Consider the following 19,408-nt stretch of genomic DNA (forward strand, 5'->3'; position numbering starts at 1 on the left):
ATACTAAATGTCCCTTAAAACCTATTGAAACACTTGAAATTAAATTTAAATGAAAAACCTATAGTAAGCAAACCCAAAGGGAGCAATATGATGACTTCATTAGATGATAACAGAAACCCCATATGGCAGAGGTATGAGTTATATTTCCATTTGTGTGCTGTGATTCCCTCCATATATGTCTTCTTTAGATATAATGTCTAGTAGGGTCTAATTTTCCCATTGAGAGTATATGTTTTTATGAGAGATTGTACTCTCCACAGGTTCATAGGGCAGATGTTCTATTGCTACTTTTAGTATCATGTTGTTTCAAGAAATGCATTTGATTTGAATTAATTTTATTCCTCAGTTGTCTATTAGTATTTAATATTTGTGAGCTATGCTTGCGAATAGATGTAGACCCACAGAGTATGAATTTGGGGTAGCTTATTTGGAAACAGAGTGGGATAATACACAAATGTGTATGTGTATGTGTGGAGGCATGGAAGTGGGAGATGGAAGTTTCAAGACTAGTGGCCCAGTTTGGCTGGATGGTGGATTGTGTGAAAGAGAGTAATACAAAATGTAGGCTAAGACTAGATTGTGGACATTTTTAAATACTAAGCTGAAGCAATTGCATTTTATCTGAGCAATAATAGGGAGTCATTGAAGATTTTTTTTCCCATGTGAAAGCATTATGGTCATACCTATACACACGAAACAGATAAATCCATCAGTGTTAAATTATTTGTAATTTAAAATGTTTAATAAAAAGAAAGAGTATACATGACCCAAATTGTGAATTAGTTTTTAGACAGAGTAAAGAATATGTATTTTAAATACACAGAAGCTTTACAGGTAGCAATAGACAAATACAAGCCTGTTGTGAAAAAAGTAAATTAGGACATATAAACTAAAGACAAAATAGAGAAAGAGGACTAAAGTATATATAGGGTTATGGATTGCTTGGCTTTACATGGGATTTAATTTTACTTTGCACTAAAAACACACAGAGATCCTTAATAACAAATTACATTTCTGGGTTTGTAGTGCTTTTTTTTTAAGCTTTGAGCTCCTTGAACTAGATATTCCACAACTTCTCTTGCTTTGAAAAAGGTGGAATTTTGCTGCCTAAGATCACTAAATAATGATGGTGCACCATGGGATATTTTAAATCACTATTTTTCTATATGGCCATTAATCTCATATTTTTATATTCAAATAATATTTCATTTTTACTTAGCCCAAGCATCCTTCTTCACTCTCAAACACTCACTGTTCAACAGTGTGAGGAGATGGATGAAAATGACAGGAAACTCATCTATCTGCATTAGATTTGGGAAAGTTCTGGCAAGCTTAATTGCTGACATCAGCTCTGGGATGGAACAAAAAAAGAAAACTCATATAAGCCAGGATGAATGGGCAAAGAGACATTTGACTCATGATTTCTCTTAAAAAGTTGGTACTATTTGCTCAGCTCTATATACTTATTCTATTCAACAATGTTCACTCTACACATCCTTATTAAGTAGGGACAACATGCAGAGAGAATGCATTGGGGTGATATAAAGTTTCCTGCCCTCAGAGAGTTTATAGTTTAATAGGGAATGAGGATGCAATGACCAAACCATAATACATAGGCAGAGTGTATGGAGTGCTGAACTTCCAAATTAGGAAGACCTAGTTTCAGACCCTGCCTTCTTAGACATTTAAAAGCTGTAGAACCTTGGACAAGTTAGTTAATCTCTCTCTGCCTGAGTTTTTTCATCTGTAAAACTAAAATACTAAAATCTGCTTCCCTAAGTGCTTTAGGAGGATAAGATGAAATGATATATGTAAAGTGTCTTGATTACCTTAAATATTTATCATTATTATTAAATGATTATCAGAGGTATAAGAAAGAAAAGTGCTTGGTGAGATTGGAAGGGAGTTTCTCACAGAAGTATCATATTAGGGAAGACCTCATGAAAATGGCATCTGAGTTGGTCTTTAAAGGAATAGTAGATATTCAAAATGTAGGAAAGGGAGAGAATTCTTTGAATAGGAAACTGTGAGAGAACGTCAGGGGAAGAGGGCGGGGCACAAAGGATCTCAGTTTGGCTAAAATTTGAAGGAGAGTAATATGAGATGGTAGTGAAGGTAGCTTGACCCTTGAATAAAACAGTAGTTTCAATTAGGCATAAGAGGATTTCTTGGGGGAGGGGAATGACAGTTGGGGTGAGGAAGGAGGGAAGGAAGGTGGTTTGGAGAGGGGAAATTGAAGAAGGTTACAATTCCTATATTCACTAGATCTTTTTGGCTTTTTTGGGGAATAGTCATTCCTTTAGAGGCTCCACCTCAGCAGTAATGGAAAAAAAGCAGTGGGGTGGGGGGTGGGGGCCAGTGTTGAAATTGTTCTCTCTTCCATGGTTGCTTTATTGCTCCTGTAGCTGAAGGCACAAAGTAGCTAGTAATATCTTATTCCTCTAGGACCCCCCCAGCTCCCTGCTGTGTCCTCCTGTGTCCTCAGAATGTTTCCTCATGCTCAAGTTGCTCATGTAAATCAATCCCCTTTTGTGCTGGGACGCCTACAATGGGGATGGTTTTTCTTTATGAGTTACACATTCAGCCCACATGGGGTGGCGCATGAAATATCTGCTGAAATTTTCTTCTTCTTTTTTTTTTTTTTACTTTGTGTGTAGGGACAGGACCTCCTGTCTGTTTACACAAGGACAGAAGAGTAGTCTGAGGAAGGTAAAAGGGTCACTGGACCCATTATGCTGTCCCTTTATGTTTTTCTCCTGCTATTTCCCCTCATACATCATTGTCCTCCTGGAAACTCATCGAAATCTCTTGAGACTTTGCTATTTTTCCTCTAGTAAGGCCCCTTTTAAGGAACTATTTTAAACTCATTATGTTCTGCATTAGAGCTTTTTTGCTAAAATTGTGCCTTTACTCTCGATTTTCTGCCCATTTGGACTGCTCCTTTGTTGGAAGACATACTGGGAATGTTTGCATTCTTGCTGGTTGTGGAAAACCTAGCAGTAATCTTACACTGCACATATTTTTATCCTGAAAGTTGTGAGATAATTTATTTTGCATTCCTTCAGCATGAGCCATCATCCCTTTTCCATCTCTCACAAAGGGCAGTGTGGACTAGCACTGCTTCCGAATGCATCTCCACAGGCGAATTCCCAGGGAAGTCTGAGAATCTGGCCCTTTTATCTCCAAACTGTTGTCGCTAATGTCCTGTGGGGGTTGGTTTTTGCTCTGGTTTTGTTTGGGTTTGGGTCTTTGGCTGAACACCTTTAATTGATATCCTCCACTACTTCCCAGCTCCCACATTATTTATTCTAACTGTGTTGATTGAAAAGCAATTTCAGTCACATAGGTCACAGTTAGTTCAGGATCTGGTGAGAATTGTTAGCAAGGATAAAGAAAAGGAAGTGGACCAAGGTGGGGACAAGATCAGAGAGCAGAAACACTTTTGCCTTGAGAAGTCTGCTCTGCTAATTTAGTGCCTAAGAACAAAGTTCCCCCCAAAAGAAAGTGGAAGGAAGGTTTGGGTCAAGCTTCTCTGTTTCCTTTCTTTTCATCAGGGTGGATTTAGTATCCACAGACAACTTCTAGATTCATTCACCACATGGGCAGTTAAGGCTTAACTCAGCTCCATTATCATTTGTATTTGGAAAGGTCTACTACTGAGGATTAGTCCCCATGCTTCACTAGCATTCTCAGAAAGTTGGCAGAACTTGAGGGAGAGTCCCAGAATACTTGGTGGAACCCCTATGAATAACTTTTGAGAGCACATGTACAGAATGGACTTGGATGGGGAGAGTTGTAATTGAATCGTTGGAGGGTATACCCACATTTATTGTATTCCACTGAGGATAAAAGTAGAGAACCCTAACCATGAGGTATATACTTGAACTGTAATTAATTGGAGGATTTTGTTTAGTTAGCCACTGCTTCAAACTCAGTCAAAAAACCCTTTATTAAGCCCTTACTATATGCTACACACTTTTCTAAGTGCTGGGGATTTAAAGAAAGGCAAAAATATCGTCCCTGCTCTCAAGAAGCTCACATTTTAATGAGAGAAACAACTGGGGGGAAAAGTGCACAAAAAAGACTGAAACTACATAAATGTAATCTTAGACAGATGGAATTAGTGGTATGGGAAAATGGAGAAAGAGTGGGAAAGTCCTTTTGCAGAAAGTACAATTTGAGTTGAATCTTGAGGGAAGCTGGGAAACTAAGGTGGTGGGGGGGACACAATAAAGAAATCTCCAGACAAAAAGCAAACTTGGAACTTACAGGTAGGGATAAAAGCTGGACTAATGCTTTTATTGGTATAGGGCACTCCCAGATGATGAAATTCCCTCAACCAATACAGGTCAACATCCTTTATAGTCTTAGATAGTTATCTAGAGCAGAGCTTCTTAAACTCCTTCCACTCACAACCCCTTTTCACCCAAGAAATTTTTATATTACCTGGGAATACAAATATATAAATCAAACATTTACTGATAATGAACATAATTTTGCAATTCCCCCCCACACACACACATTCAATTACAAGACCCCATATGGGGTTAAGAACCACTAAATCTAGAGTATTGAATTTATTTGGCCTACATAAAATTAATATATACCGTAACCCAGGTCTTCTTGGATTCTAGGTTGACTATCCATTATGTTATACTACTATTAACATGGAAGTTATTTTTAATTTTTTTTTAAATGACATATGCCTGGGCATCTAGGTGGCACAGTGGACAGAGCACCAGCCCTGAAGTCAGGAGGACCAGAGTTCAAATCTGGTCTCAGACACTTAACACTTCCCAGCTATATGACCCTGGGCAAGTGACTTAACCCCAATTGCCTCAGGATAACAAACAAACAAATAAAATGATATATGCATATTTGGAGAATTTTGTGATCATTTTCAGTTAATTGGCTAATAATACATAACATGTCATTTTACCACTTTATGCCATATGTATTTTATTCTTTTCTCTCATTCATTCAATTTTCATTTACAAGATGGTGCCTCTTTCTATTTAGGACAATTTCATTTATTGAAAGGGGAAGAAAAAAAAAACACAGAAGTTTTGTGAGAAGCAGTGAAAAAAATCACCTTACAAAGAAAAACTAGCCATCCAGAGTAAAGATGGCTGGTATCCTATTTCACAGAAGTTACTTACATATGGCTAACATGAGGATTTAAGGAATGAAAGTTGGGAAGCTCCAAAATCTACAACTATGTGTTATGTATGAGCCAATTGTGTATGGTTTGTCTATTGCCTGGCTAACAGAAAGGGAGTTTGTTTTATCATCATAAGATAGACATGAGTTATTTAATATGAGACCGCATAGGCAACAGAGAGATATTGGTCAACACCAGACCTCTAAAGAATAAACCTTTAAGTGGATTGAGAAGTGCCCTAAGAATTGGATCATAAGAAGACCTCAAAGTCTACCTAAACTGCTACCTATTGCTAGGAGATATATTGGAGAAAAAATAAGAGCTTATTCAAGAAAAAGCTTTGCTTCTTAGAAAAGCAGACAAAAGAATGAAAGATTCTCTCCTGCTCTATCAATATTTCCTGAGAAATGGAAATATCTCAAAGACCAGTCAAGACTATAAAAGCTCTGCTTTTACTGAAAGAGTATAAAAGTGTAGTTCAAGAAGTAGACCTGGAAAAGCTTTGCTGTTCCCAGGCTTAGGGTACTGTTTTGTCTTAAGAAATTTAACAGCTCTGTTGAACGCCATAAATGGTATGACCCAAATAGTATGAAAACAGAAAAGCTGGGGAGAGAAGGAAGTTCTCTTGTCAATTAACTATTATGCAGACTATGCCTAAGGAGACCAAGGACATCAAGACCTTCAGTTCATAATTTTGAAGTACTCCAGGAACATATGTCTCCTACTCATGTGCTTTTATGTTATGGTTTTATAAGTTTGTGCCCACTTTCCCCCACGGACACTATGTGCATGGGTGGAAGAATGTTTCTCAGATTTATGGGTGGAATGTTACGTTTGATTGAACTAATGGTATCATCTTGGCTAACTTTGTTAAATGGGTTGTTAAATGCCAATGGGGCTAATGAGTTATAGTTGTGAGTCATAGGAGTATATTTTTTTCCTTCTTTCACCAGGCTTAACCTAGGGTTCTAAGAATGGATTACCACCGTGTGTTCACTGCAACTGGGAAATCTAGATCTACCAGAATGAGTATAATTTAGGTGAGGAAACCAAATACAAATCAAAGGGAGAAGAAGGGAGAATAAGGGGGGAGGGGGTCAGGTGTTATACCTACTATCCTACATGTTTAATAAGCACTTATTATATAGCTGTTTTAAGAGCAAGTTCTAGATTTAATTCAGTTCCAATTGACCAATGATGGACAGAATCAGCTACACCCAGAGAAGGAACACTGGGAAATGAGTGTAAACTATTTGCATTTTTGTTTTTCTTCCCAGGTTATTTTTACCTTCTGAATCCAATTCTTCCTGTGCAACAAGAAATTCGGTTCTACATATATTGTATCTAGAATATACTATAACATATTTGACATATATGGGATTGCCTGCCATCCAGGGGAGAGGGTAGAGGGAAGGAGGGGAAAATTCGGAACAGAAGTGAGTGCAAGGGATAATGTTGTAAAAAAAATTACCCATGCAAATGTACTGTCAAAAACAAAGTTATAATTATAAAATTAATAATTTTTTTTTAAAAAGAGCAAGTTCTAAAGTTTATAGATGACATGGTTTCTGCCTTTAGAGAGGTCTTTTCCTTTTCAGTGACTTTTTACCTTCTTCTCCCTTCTCTCCAGCTTAACTGTGCCTTAGGTGTAAACTTAAGTATTTTTCATAGGATAAACCATTCTTAGAGTAACATGAATCAGGTTGTTGACTCTGGATCCTTTAGGATGATAACTCAAGCTATTGGTTGTTAGACAATAACTCAGAGAGGTAATTGATTGGGGGGAAATGCCCAAAGCTTTTATAAACAACCCATAAATTCCCCCATAATTACTAAGGATAAGCAGTGTGATAGCCTCTTTCCTGTTCCTTACACAACTTTCAGTTTTTCCTTTTGAGAAAGTATACTGGATTTCACAATCAGAGGATCTGGGTTTGAGTCCCAGTTTTAATACCCTAGTGGGTATTGCTGCCTGTCTTTTGGCAAATAATTTGTCTTGCTTCTGTTTGCCCATCTGTAAATCAAAAAAGTAAGACTCTAAATCTTTAAGGTTCTTTTCAGTTCTAAATCTGCGATTTTCAGTTTCTGTTCTTCTGTTAGGTCTATTTTGATGTTTAAGTTGATTCAACTTCTAAAAAATGTTGGGAGTGGAGAAAGGAAGTGCCTTAAGGCCTGGCATTAGCTATCCTGTCCATGGTGTGCTGTTAACATTTGGGATTATAAAAGATTCCTGATCTTCATCTTATGGAATAGATGGAATTACAGAAGAATTTCAGGAATGTCTTTAATTAAAGTTTCTTTCAATATTATTTTTATTCTGGGTGGGAAGTTGGTAATTTCTTTTTGATTTAGGTTTTTTTTTTCTTTTTCCTGAATTTTTATACATCTATATGGGAAGGAGAGAGGAAAATCCTTGTGCCACATATATATGTGGCTTTCTGTATTAATAGCCTTCAGAGATTTTCATGTACTCATTAGTGACTGTTTTTATTTGAGTTTGATACCATTATTTTACAAATAAGGAAACTGAAGCCTAAAGAAGCCAAGCTACATAGGCAACAGGTTTCAGAGCCAGTGTTTGAACATATCATATCATTCTAAATCTAGGGGTTTTTCATAATTTAGGACACGTGCACAAGTTCAAGTTATTATCGATAATATGCTACATGTACCCTACTCACACTCACAATATTTTATATTGGCCTTTATATCACCTTATAGTAGTCCATATATACACAGTAAGTTCCAAATAAATGTTTATTAAGTAAATGAATGATAGAGAAGGGAAGAGAATGAAGAATGTAAAAGAAAATACTTATTTTATTTGTATGGTGTGATTTTTAAGTTTTGCTCTTGCATCTATAGTAGTCACATGATATCATGAATTACACTTTCTTTCAAAATTGAATTATGCTGCCTAAGAGCATTTGAGCTGACGTGTCTAAGCATTAAACATAAAAAGTAGCAGGAAAAATCAGCTCATGGCAGCAAAAACAGCATTAGAAAGGATCTCACAAAAATATTTGGAAAATTCTGTTGCTCTTCTCCAAAATACTAATGACAATAATCTGTAGATAGGGAAAAGACCCTTCAATGAGAATTAATGAATTCTTCTGCTATTGTATTTCTATGTTAGAGTACTGACTGGAGTCACTGAAGTGTCCCTGTCAGACATGCTGTTAGGAACACAAGAAAAACCAATAACTAGTGCCATCTAGTGGTAATTAATTTTTATCTCCAGAGGATATGTGACCTTCCATAGAGCTCTGTAGGTTCTCCAAATGAGAACTGGAAAACACATGCTTCATCTTTTCCTTTGCAGTACAGAAAAGGAACTGAGATTAAGTTGCAGAATATACATACAGACTGAAATGTGTCTGGCCTGCTGCTGATCATTATGGCTGATTATTATGCGTATGCTTATTAAAATCAATGAGTCTAACAAGCAGACCTCAGGACCCAAAGAAGTGTTAGATATGAACTTGGTCAAGACAATGCTCAGCGAAGTCCTCTGTGTAACCAAATCTATTTAATGTAGCATGTGCATGTCAGCTATTTCTTAAGGATATAAATTCAAGCTTCTCAGAAAGAGAAAGCTATATTCTTCACAGAATTGAAATGATCTCAGATAAAGTAGACCTCAGAGGTCACCTAGTCCAATGTATATCTGGAAGAATTCCCTCTATGATACTTCTGTAAATGATTATCATTTACTTAAAGATCTGAAAGGTTTGGACCATTCTATTTTAAGATAGCTCTCATGGTTAGGAAGTATTTTATTATTGTTGTTGTCATTTTTATGATATTGACCAGATCAGTTATTCAGTCATGTCTTACTCTTCATGGCCCTATGGAAGATAGCACTATAGGCTGTTCTATCTTGTACCATATATCAAAGTCTCTCGAAGTTCATGTACATTGTTTCCATGATATTATCTATCTCATCTTCTGCTATCCCTTTTCCTTTTGCCTTCCAACTTTCCCAACATCATGGTCTTTTCCAATGAGTCCTCTATTGTCGTATTATCAGATTAGGGCATTAGCTACAGGATTTGAAATAAGTTATATTGGAGAGTTGTAACAGAGAAAAAAAGGATGTGATTTGTCAACTGATTTGGAGACATGGAATGAGTGAGTGAAGAAGTGAAGATGATATAAAATTGTGGAACTGGAATATTTGGAAGGATGATGGTGCCCTCAGAATAAATAGCAAAATTTGAAAACAGGATAAATCATTCTTCCATTAAAGATTGGCACTTTCTCTGCAATCTAAAGCTATAGAGATTTACTGGGAATATTGAGAAATTAAATGAATTATTCAAAGAAACAACATGTATAGGTCTAAGGTAGCAACTTAAATCCAAATCTTCTCCATCTTTCCTACAGAATCTCAAATTCATTATGTCCAATATACAACTGAACTCAAGACCATTTTCCCCCTGAATTTCCCCATTTCATTTGAGAGAGCTACTACCCTCCCACTTATTCAGACTTGAAAATTTAGTGTCATTTCCAATTACTCACTCTCACTCTGTATATCTGAATCAGTTTCCAAATTGTGTCCTTTCTATTTCCACAACATCTCCCAATCTCTTCTCTCAATTCCATTAACATAGCTAATTCACCACCATAATTCAGTCTTTTATTACCCCTTGCCTAAGCTATTATAATAGTCTCCTACTTGGTCATCCTATCTAATCTGCCTTCCATCCAACTCAAAGTAATTTTCCTAATGTGAAAGTTTGATTATGCCCTTACTCTATTCAATAAATTTCAGTGGCTCCCTATTACCACTAGGATATAAGGACCTCCTTTTGTCATTTAAAACTCCTTACAAACTGACCCCATTCTGTGCTACCATACCAGACAATTTGCTGCTCATCAGTCATGACACTCTTTTCCCCATCACTATATCTGTTTTGGCTATCCCTCATACTTACAATGCATTCCCTCTTTACCTCAGTCTCTTAGAATTCCTAGCTTCCTTTAAGGCTCAGCTAGAGGACATATTTCCATAAAAGGAATTACATAAAGCCTTCTATGATCCCCTGAGCTGGGAGTGCCTTCCTCTTACATGCTTTGTATCTGTTTCGTACTTATCCATATTCTGAATGTACATACCCATCTTCCTTTGTTAACTTGTAATCTCTTCTTTTTTAAAAAAAAATATTTATTTTTAATTAAAGATTTTTATTTTCAAAAACATATGCATGGATAATTCTTCAACATTAAGCCTTGCAAAACCTTGTGCTCCAATTTCCCCTCCTTCCTTCATCCCCTCCCCTAGATGTCAAGTAGTCCAATATATGTTAAACATGATAGAAATATATGTTATCTCAAATATATATATATATGTATATATACACACATATTTATACAATTATCTTTCTGCACAAGAAAAATCAAATCAAACAAGAACAAGTGAGAAATAAAATAATTTGCAATCTCTTCAAGGGAAAAGAGACTGCTGTTTCGTTTTTGGTTTTGTACTCCCTGTGCCTAACAGAGTACTTGGCATATGATAGAAGCTTAATAAATGTTTGTTTACTAATCTGATTGATCTTCTGTGAAGCCTGTTATCTTTCTGCTATACCACATTGCCTCTTAAATCCCATATACATAAAGCCTTAAATCTATCAACATTTTGCAGCCATTGTTCCTATTCCTAGCCTTCTGGAGCAAACCAAAAGAAGTCTAATCCTTACTCCACCTTAAGTTTTATTCCCTTCCCCACTTCCCAAAGTCTTCTCTTGTCCAGATTAAATATCTTAAGTTTCTTTAATCAATCCATCATGACATACTTTCCAGGTCTTTCACCATCCTGAAATTTCTTTGTTTATACAACTAGATGAAAATGTAAGATCTTAGGAATGAACTATACATAATGGAAGAGATTCTTACTGGAAGTGACTCAATTTTAAGGACATGAAAGAATCCATCCTCAAATATTTGAATGATGTATTTAAAAATGGAGGATACAGAAAGAGATGTCTGGGAATATGTCAAAAACTATCACCAATCCATATGCCTACTTTCCTATTTCAATAAAATCTTTATGAGAATAATCTATATACACATCAAAGGCATCCTTGATGAAAGCATAAGAAGGTAACAGAGAAGTTTTCACATACAACAGTCTATAGTTGACATCTTTCTAGAGATGGAACATATACCCTGAAAGGTATAGAAAATACAAGATTCCATTGTTCTTACTGTTTGCTGATTAGCTTTTAAAAATCATTTTGGTCTTTAGTAGTAATAAAAGCTAACATTTATATTGTACTTAAGATTTGTAAAGTGCATTACATATATACATTATCTTGATCAAAATAGCAAAATCAGTAAGGCAAAATGCTACCTTGGCGGTCCTCTTAAAACAAACAAACAAAAAGGTTTCATGAACTTATTAAAATAACACAAGATTTATTGAAAAATAAAACATAGATAACTGTTCAATGAAGTTCTTATCACTAATGCCAAGTGTGACACACAAAAAAAGGATGATATGTATCACCTTCATAGAAGATGTTCAACACAGAGTCCAAATGGAAAAAGGATTCCCTATGTAGATTATAAGGTCCTCTGGCTGTTTCTATTTGGGTACAAAATCATGTTGATTGGAATCCATCTCAGAAAATTGCAGAGACTCCTAATGAGATTCATAACTGTTGTGGGGGGGAGGGGGGAGAAGGGGAAGGAGGAGAATTTGAGGATTAGGATGAGTCCCACAGCATGAGAGGTTTCAATCTGTACCACTAGGGGGGAGAATTCACATTGGAGAAACCACAGCCATTTAAGTGTTTAAATAATGACAGCAATGCTAACTTAAAGAGAGATTTACAGTTAAATAATGTGATGGGAGCAAAGGAGGAATCCATAGAAAATGCAACAGGGGGAAGGAGGCAGACAGGATAGGCTTCAGGGAGGAGGTGGTATCTTAGATAGGCCTTGAAAGAAAAGGCAGCTATGTCATGCAATGGAGAGCGGACTAGCCCTGGAGTCAACATGGACCTGAGTAGAAATCCAGCCTTAAATATTTATCGCTCCTCCTATAAAAATTTGAGAAAGAAAAAGCTTACAACAGGAAGAGATAAAGAAATGAGTGCTTTTGAGTCATGGGGGATGATTAACTTCAAATACAGGAGTGCAGGGGATCCCAATATGTGATTTTGAAGCAGTGGGTAGTATGGCTTAGCTAGAACTTAAGCATTTGAAAGGCAGTAACATAAAATAGGGCTAGGATGGTAAGAAGGAGCCATATCATAGAGAAACTATTTTCTCTATTTCTCCCATAGTTAATATAGATCCTATGAAGATTATTGAGTAGAGGACTGATAAAGTAAATCCTGACCATGAATAAGATTAATTGTAGATTTTTTTTTTCAGAAGAACACATCTACTGATGATGGTTTAGTCTTTTGTCCCACTCAAAGCCCTGATGTCTGAAGGAGACAATGTACAGCAATAGAAAAAAATGTGAGATTTGGAGTCATAAGACCTAGGTTGAAATTTCAGCTTTATGATTTACTGCTTATGTGACTTTGAGCAAGCCCCTCAATTAACATCAGAATAATTTTCCTTATCTCTAAAAAGATCTTGGGCCAGATGACCACTAAGCTCCTTTCTTGCTCATGTCCTTTGGATGAGTTTTGAGTCATCAACTACAATCCTTTTTTAAGATGGAGAAATGTTGGACCTTACCACCTGCTCTATCCCATAGCCTGTGGACCACTATGCCCTCCAAATGTGTAGGCATTATTAACTGATCTGCTCATGCACCCTATGGACCCCTGGGCTTTGTCATGTACCCTGCAAGAACTTAACAAGTTATCCCATATGCCCCACAACTGGAACTTCCAATATATTCTTTCTTCACTGATTAAATCTCACAAAATTATTGTTTGTCTTGCATGAGGAGATTGCACCCCTTTCTCATTTTTGCCTCAAGGAATCCCTTTCTTTTACCTCCTACCTGAAGCCTTTTCTGATCTCTTCAACTAATAGTGTTTCCAAATGTTTTGTATTAATTCCCTTTTTAGTCATGCTGTTGTTTTCCCAATTGGAATGTAATCTCCTAACATGTAAGGACTATTGCATTTGTTGTATTTGTATTCCTGTAGCCCAGCACAGAACGGGGCACATAGTAGGTGTTTAAATGTTTGTTGATTGATTGGAAAAGAAGTCCTTACTAGATAACACAGCGGACAAAATGCTAGGCCTGAAATCGGGAGACTTCTCTTTATAAGTCCAAATCTGGAGTCAGACTCTTACTATCTGCATGACCTAATCAGTAAAATGAATTGGAGAATGGCAAACCATTTCAATATTTTTGCCCAAAAGAAAAAAAAAAGAAAAAAATGAACCAAATAGGGTCAAATGCAAATAAAAAAATGACTAAACAACAACAAAAAGTTTTTTTATTGTTTTTTTCATTTATTCATTCCCTTTAAAGGATAAATCTGTGACCTTTGACCTCTGGCATGGCTGGGATGCATTTTTTAAAATCCTGAGTTCCAAATTCTGTTCTTCCCTCCAATCCCTCCCTCAGTCATGGAGAAAGCAAGTAATATGATATCCATTATACTGGGATACGTTTTTCATGGTTTTTATCAATTATGGCAGAGTAAGGGACAGGGGAGGGTTTAGTACAAAATGATTGTTTTTACAGGATTAGAAAAGCAGACATCCCTGTATGGAGGAGCTCATTTTTAAAGCTATATCAGTCCTATCCATGTCTTCAAAATAAGGTACAGGTCATGAGATATGTTTAGAACTTGAACTTTGGAATGAATCTCAAAAAGTCATCTCTTACAATATAGAATTTTAAAAGGAGGGGGAAAATTTCAGCAAAATCAATCAACATATCAAAAATATCTGGCATTATGGACAATATTCCATAACCATGGTCCTAGACCTCTGCAAAGAAGCAGTGCGTAGACATGACTTTTGAATCATTATATGAATTTGTTTTGATTGACCATGTACATTTATTACAAGAAATTTGCTTTATTTTCTTTTCCTTTTTTCAGTTGCGTTAGAGAAGTAGAGAAAGTAGATTTCTATTAATTTTGGAAAAATAGGTGGGGAGTGCTACAAATGTGAAATATGACATGATCTTTCAGCTGAAGTTAATGTTTATTTGTTTTACTAAACTTTGTTAAAGTGAGATATCTCTCATAAAATCAGAACTGTCTGAATTTTTATCATGGAAAAATAAAGCATATCAATAAAACTGAAAATGAAAGATAAAGCCCATTAAAATTGTCTTTTGCAGAAACAGTAAAATCCTTATAGTTCGAGTTAGTTTGAGGCCTTATGCCTGTGGGTTAAGATTTAAGAGACAATAAGCAAAACTAACATTCTGTCATCATATCTTGTTTTTAAATTACATTTTTTTAATGAACAAAAGAAAATACACCTTCCTCCCAAAGTAAGTAAGAGAAACTGTGTAACAAATATGTATAATCAAGCAAAACATTGTGGCATTAGCTATGTTCAAAAAATATGTCTCAATCTGCTCTTTGAGTCAATAGACTTTTCCATCATGAACTGGTTCTGGGATAATTGTTGAATAGAGTTCTGACATCTTTCAAAGTTGTTTGTCTTTATGATGTTATTATTTAGTTTCACTTCTTTAGTCCTTGAAGATTTTTGGCCTTTGAAACCTTCTATTAAAACACAAACCACTCTGGAAAGAATCACACCTTAAGTTATCTGCTATCATCTTAGCTATAATAATTATAACTCATTAAAGTTTACAAAGGTTTTTCTCATTAAAATCCTGTGAAGTAGGAAATGCAAGGATCCTTATTCCCATTCAACAGTTGAGCAAAGTAAGGCTTAGAGAGGCCAAGTGACAATATTGCAACTGGACTTGGAATCAGAGATATTTGGATCATACAATAATCCTTTCCTCAAGGTGTGTGATTTTAGACAATTGACTTAATATCATCATCTCAGTTTCCTCATTAGTAAAATCATGACATTAGAAGTAATACCTTCCTCATAGGACTGTTATAAAGATTAAACACAGGGTATCCCAAAAGTCTTAGTGTAGTTTTAAACTTTAATATTTTTGAAAGCTTCTGTACTAAGACTTTTAGGGCATGCTGTATATATATGTGTGTACAAATATAAAGGCCCCCTTTATCATTAATTGCTCTTTTCAAATGAAAAAGTGCTTTGTAAATGGTTAAGTGCTTATAGTTCACTCCCTCTTATGCTTTAAGTTTTTCAGTTTTTATTTTTAGTTCACATTAGCAGTATCATCCAATGTCTAAAGAATCATCTGGCCCACACTCCTCTTTGGAAAAATGACCGGTAGTTTAAGATTTTCAATGCCCAGATCTCATTAGAGCTTCACAACCACCTGGTAAGGTCAGAATTACAGATATTATTCTCTTTTCCCAGAGAAGGAAAAGGGAAAGACTAAGAGGGAAGCTACATGAGGCAGATCAGGTCTGTAAAATGATTTACTCATTTACTCCAAAGCTTACTGTAGTTGAACCCAGAAAATCTGTAGCCAAGACCAGCTTATTGTCCACTGGACCACAAGGATTGACACCCTCCTGAAATTAAAAGCAGGACACAGTCTAGGACTGGGGCTAGGGTGGAGAAGGGGCAGGAGAGAGAGGAAGGAGGGAGCTGAGAGGTGGAACTACATCAGGAAAGGAAAGTTGATAGGGGAGATGGGAAACTACCCAAGAAAAACCATCTCCCTTCACAATTTAGCCTGGCCTAGCCTGGCTTGTATCAACAATCACAAAATGACTGAGAGGGGTAAGGTTAGTGGATAATTATGTTTTTTCCCCCAGTGGTGTTGTATTTATGTATTGCTCTTGTTATTTTAAAAATAATATCCCTTTTTAGATTTTTTTGGCTAAAACCAGAAAACCAGACCAACAAATAATAATAACAACGGCAATCAACTAAACCCACCACTCCCATAACAAATGAGAACCAATAACACTCCAAATGCTTCTTCCTACCTTACATTATTTCCTTTTTTTTTGTCACCAAAAAGAACAAAAATGGGATTTTGCTAGCCCATCCACACAAGCAGACACTAAACACACTCAAATGCATTTCCTAACGATGCCTTGTTTAATACAGAAGGGCCTCTATTTTAGAGCAGTAAAGCTTATTATAGCATACCTACATTTCATATTTTAGGGTTGTAATAGTCATTCCTACAAGTCCTGGAGGAAGGCCCATAAACAGCCGTTAAATCATATTAATTTGCTATTAAGCCAGTTATAACGCAAATGTCTGTCTTTTAGAAAACATTATTAAAAAAAAAAAAAAGTTTCACCATATATGGACATTATTTATTGCTCGATTCTCATTGTCTCCTTATAACATGCCCTTGATCAGACCCAAATGCCCATTTTGGAGATTTTTCCGTTTGAGCAACAACTGGCTTCTTATATTATCCACTGATGCAGGAAAGTTAAATTACAGCCAGTTCATATCATAGAAACAAAGTGTTTCCTGCAATTACTGATAAGGGACAGTTCATTTTCTCTCTGTCATCCTGCAAAACCCTCCTAACAATTCATGCCTGGTTAAACAGGATTTCCACATCTACCGCTGACATCTTTCCAAGTAATTCAGGGTTGTTATTACGGTACAGTCCTGGCAAGGCTCAAAAGCAAGCAGACTTGACTAGGCTGCTCAAAGCAGAGCTTAAGTAGTTGTAATTAATAATAATTACATGCCCACTACACTCTAGTTTTATCACATTATCCATCAATGCAAATAAAATATATATGTGTGTATATATCACATTGTATGTTTTATGTAATATACACACACAGTTGTACTAGTATGAGTGCAACAACAACAAAAATAATTTTTGTATATTACGTGTAGAAACGTTCAAACATCTGCTTCAAGTCGATTAAATCGTTTTCACTTGCAAAATTACCCTTGTACCGTTTTCAGCAAAAGCTTGACGCGGTACCGTTTCTGCCGTGACTCGGATTCGAACCGAGGTTGCTGCGGCCACAACGCAGAGTACTAACCACTATACGATCACGGCAAGCTATCAGGGAGCCGCTGGTTCGAGCTCTTTCAGTACTATTGCAATATCAAAGTCTGTGGAAACAGTGCCATCTGTTGCCCATATATGTATGTTTCTCATATCTCATTGTAAAAACTCCTTTTCTTTTAAATACTTCGCTCAGGGAAAAGTTGCTTTCCAAGTGGCTAAAAAAATAAAATAAAATAAAATAAATAATTAACTGAAAAGCCCTGAACACTTAAAATTTAAAAATCTTAGGGAATTGGAGAGAATGATAGAATTGGACAAAGTCATAGATCACCAAGAATCTACCTCCACAGGCTTTGGGGGGTGGGAAAAATTAGTAGAGGCAGCTTTCTTTTTTGACAGACACTCAGAAAAGGAAGGTATTCTTGCCATTATTCCCGAAGATGAAGGCAGAAGGAAGACTGATCTTTTCACAAATGTTTTCTGTTGCATTTATTTAGCAGGGTTTGGTTTTTGGGGGATTTGACATCAATCAACCATTCAACCAACCAGCATTTCTTAATGCCTACTATTTAACAGGTTATGGGCTTGACTTAAGGCTTCCAAGATCCAAGCAAAAAATCCCTTCCCTCAAGGAATCTATGGTGCATATAAAAATATGTACACAATTTGTATAAAGTAATTGGGAGAATCATATGAATTAATGGATGGATGTACAAATGACTGAAAGAAAAGCAAGAAATATATCCCTCTTCAGTGTTTTCTTCACTGGTCTGACTTTGCAGTTTTTCCTCAGAAAATATCAATAGAGCAAGAATTAAGCAACCACGAATCGGAGTTGAAGACTGGGATACAGTGGAGAGTGGGTAGGTCCCCTCCTCTCCCTAATAGGGAAATCTAGTCTCTGCTGAATTCAATTCAATGCATTTATGAACCATGTGCAAAGGGAGTGAGGGAGGGAGAAATACAAAATAAAATTTCAGCTTCACAAGACTGTCAACTTGTAGCACTATGGAAAGATTTTACAGCATGAGTTCAAATGCTGCCTCTAATACTGGTTAACTGTGTGACCATGGGCAGTCTTTTAATTACTTTGAGCTTCAAGTTGTTCTTAGTTCAGGCCCTTATCACCTCTTGCCAAATAATTACAACATCCTTATAATTAGTATCTTTGCTTCCGGTCTCTCCCCCTCTCTATCCCAATGTACACATTGCTGTCAAAATGATTTTTCTAGAGTATGGATCTGAACATATAACTTTCCTACTCAATTAATGATTCCCTCTTCTCATTTTAGCCTTTAAAGCTCTTTACAACAAGGCCCCAGCCTATCTTCCCAGCACCAAAAAAGTCAATCCAGTAAGACCAGCCTCCTCTCTTTTCTTCATGTTTTATTCCACTTGCTTGTCTGCACTAGGTATCCCTCATGTCTGGAATTCACTCCCTCCTTAGCTCCATTTTGTAGAATTCTCCTTTCCTTTAAAAAGCTCAGCTACCATCTAAAGCATTAAGCTACTTCTTGTATCCTCTACCTGCCTGTTGGGGAGTCCCCAAACTTGTATTTAACTAACTTGTATATATTTATATTTAACAACTTTGTGTCTATGCTATCTTTATATGTGTGTGTGTATCTGTGTGTATAAACATCTACATGAGTATATATGTAGGTATATATAATGTATATGTGTGTGTGTGTGTGTGTGTATTTGTCTCCTTCATTTAAATGCAAGCTCATTGGGAAAAGGAAATGTTGATTTCATTGAATTCATTGAATTTGAATCCACTCTGCCCCAAGCTCATTAGGGAAAACTTTGCCATCTTGCAAGATTCCATAAGCCTCAATACCCCATTTCATCACTACCCCTCTTTCCCTCTGATTGAAGGGTGAAGACCTGAACTTCAAAAGTTCCATTTAGGGAGGAACTAAGCACAGAACATCTCATTTCTTATCTAGATGCCTACTTTAGGACTTCTCTGACTACTCTACCAGGCCCCTTTATCAGGAAGCTTGTTTCCCAAAATAATCTTTACCAGCCCCTGCTTTTCAGTTTCTTCTTGTGAGCTTTCTTCCCCATTAGAATGTAAGCTCCTTGAGAGCAGAGGTTCCTTCCTCCTTCCCTCCCTCCCTACCTCCCTCTCTTCCTTCCTTCCTTCCTTCCTTCCTTCCTTCCTTCCTTCCTTCCTTCCTTCCTTCCTTCCTTCCTTCCTTCCTTCCTTCCTTCCTTCCTTCCTTCCTTCCTTCCTTCCTTTCTTCCTTCCT

General features: G+C 36.4%; 1 non-coding gene across 1 annotated transcript; it reads right to left on the reverse strand.

Annotated features, from left to right (window-relative positions):
* Window positions 1-17,129: 17,129 nt before the first annotated feature.
* Window positions 17,130-17,201, reverse strand: TRNAH-GUG (transfer RNA histidin (anticodon GUG)). Its single transcript has one exon. It is a non-coding gene; the product is annotated as a tRNA-His (tRNA).
* Window positions 17,202-19,408: the final 2,207 nt, after the last annotated feature.

Source organism: Sminthopsis crassicaudata, chromosome 1 (assembly GCF_048593235.1).
Source record: "Sminthopsis crassicaudata isolate SCR6 chromosome 1, ASM4859323v1, whole genome shotgun sequence".
NCBI lineage: Eukaryota > Metazoa > Chordata > Mammalia > Dasyuromorphia > Dasyuridae > Sminthopsis > Sminthopsis crassicaudata.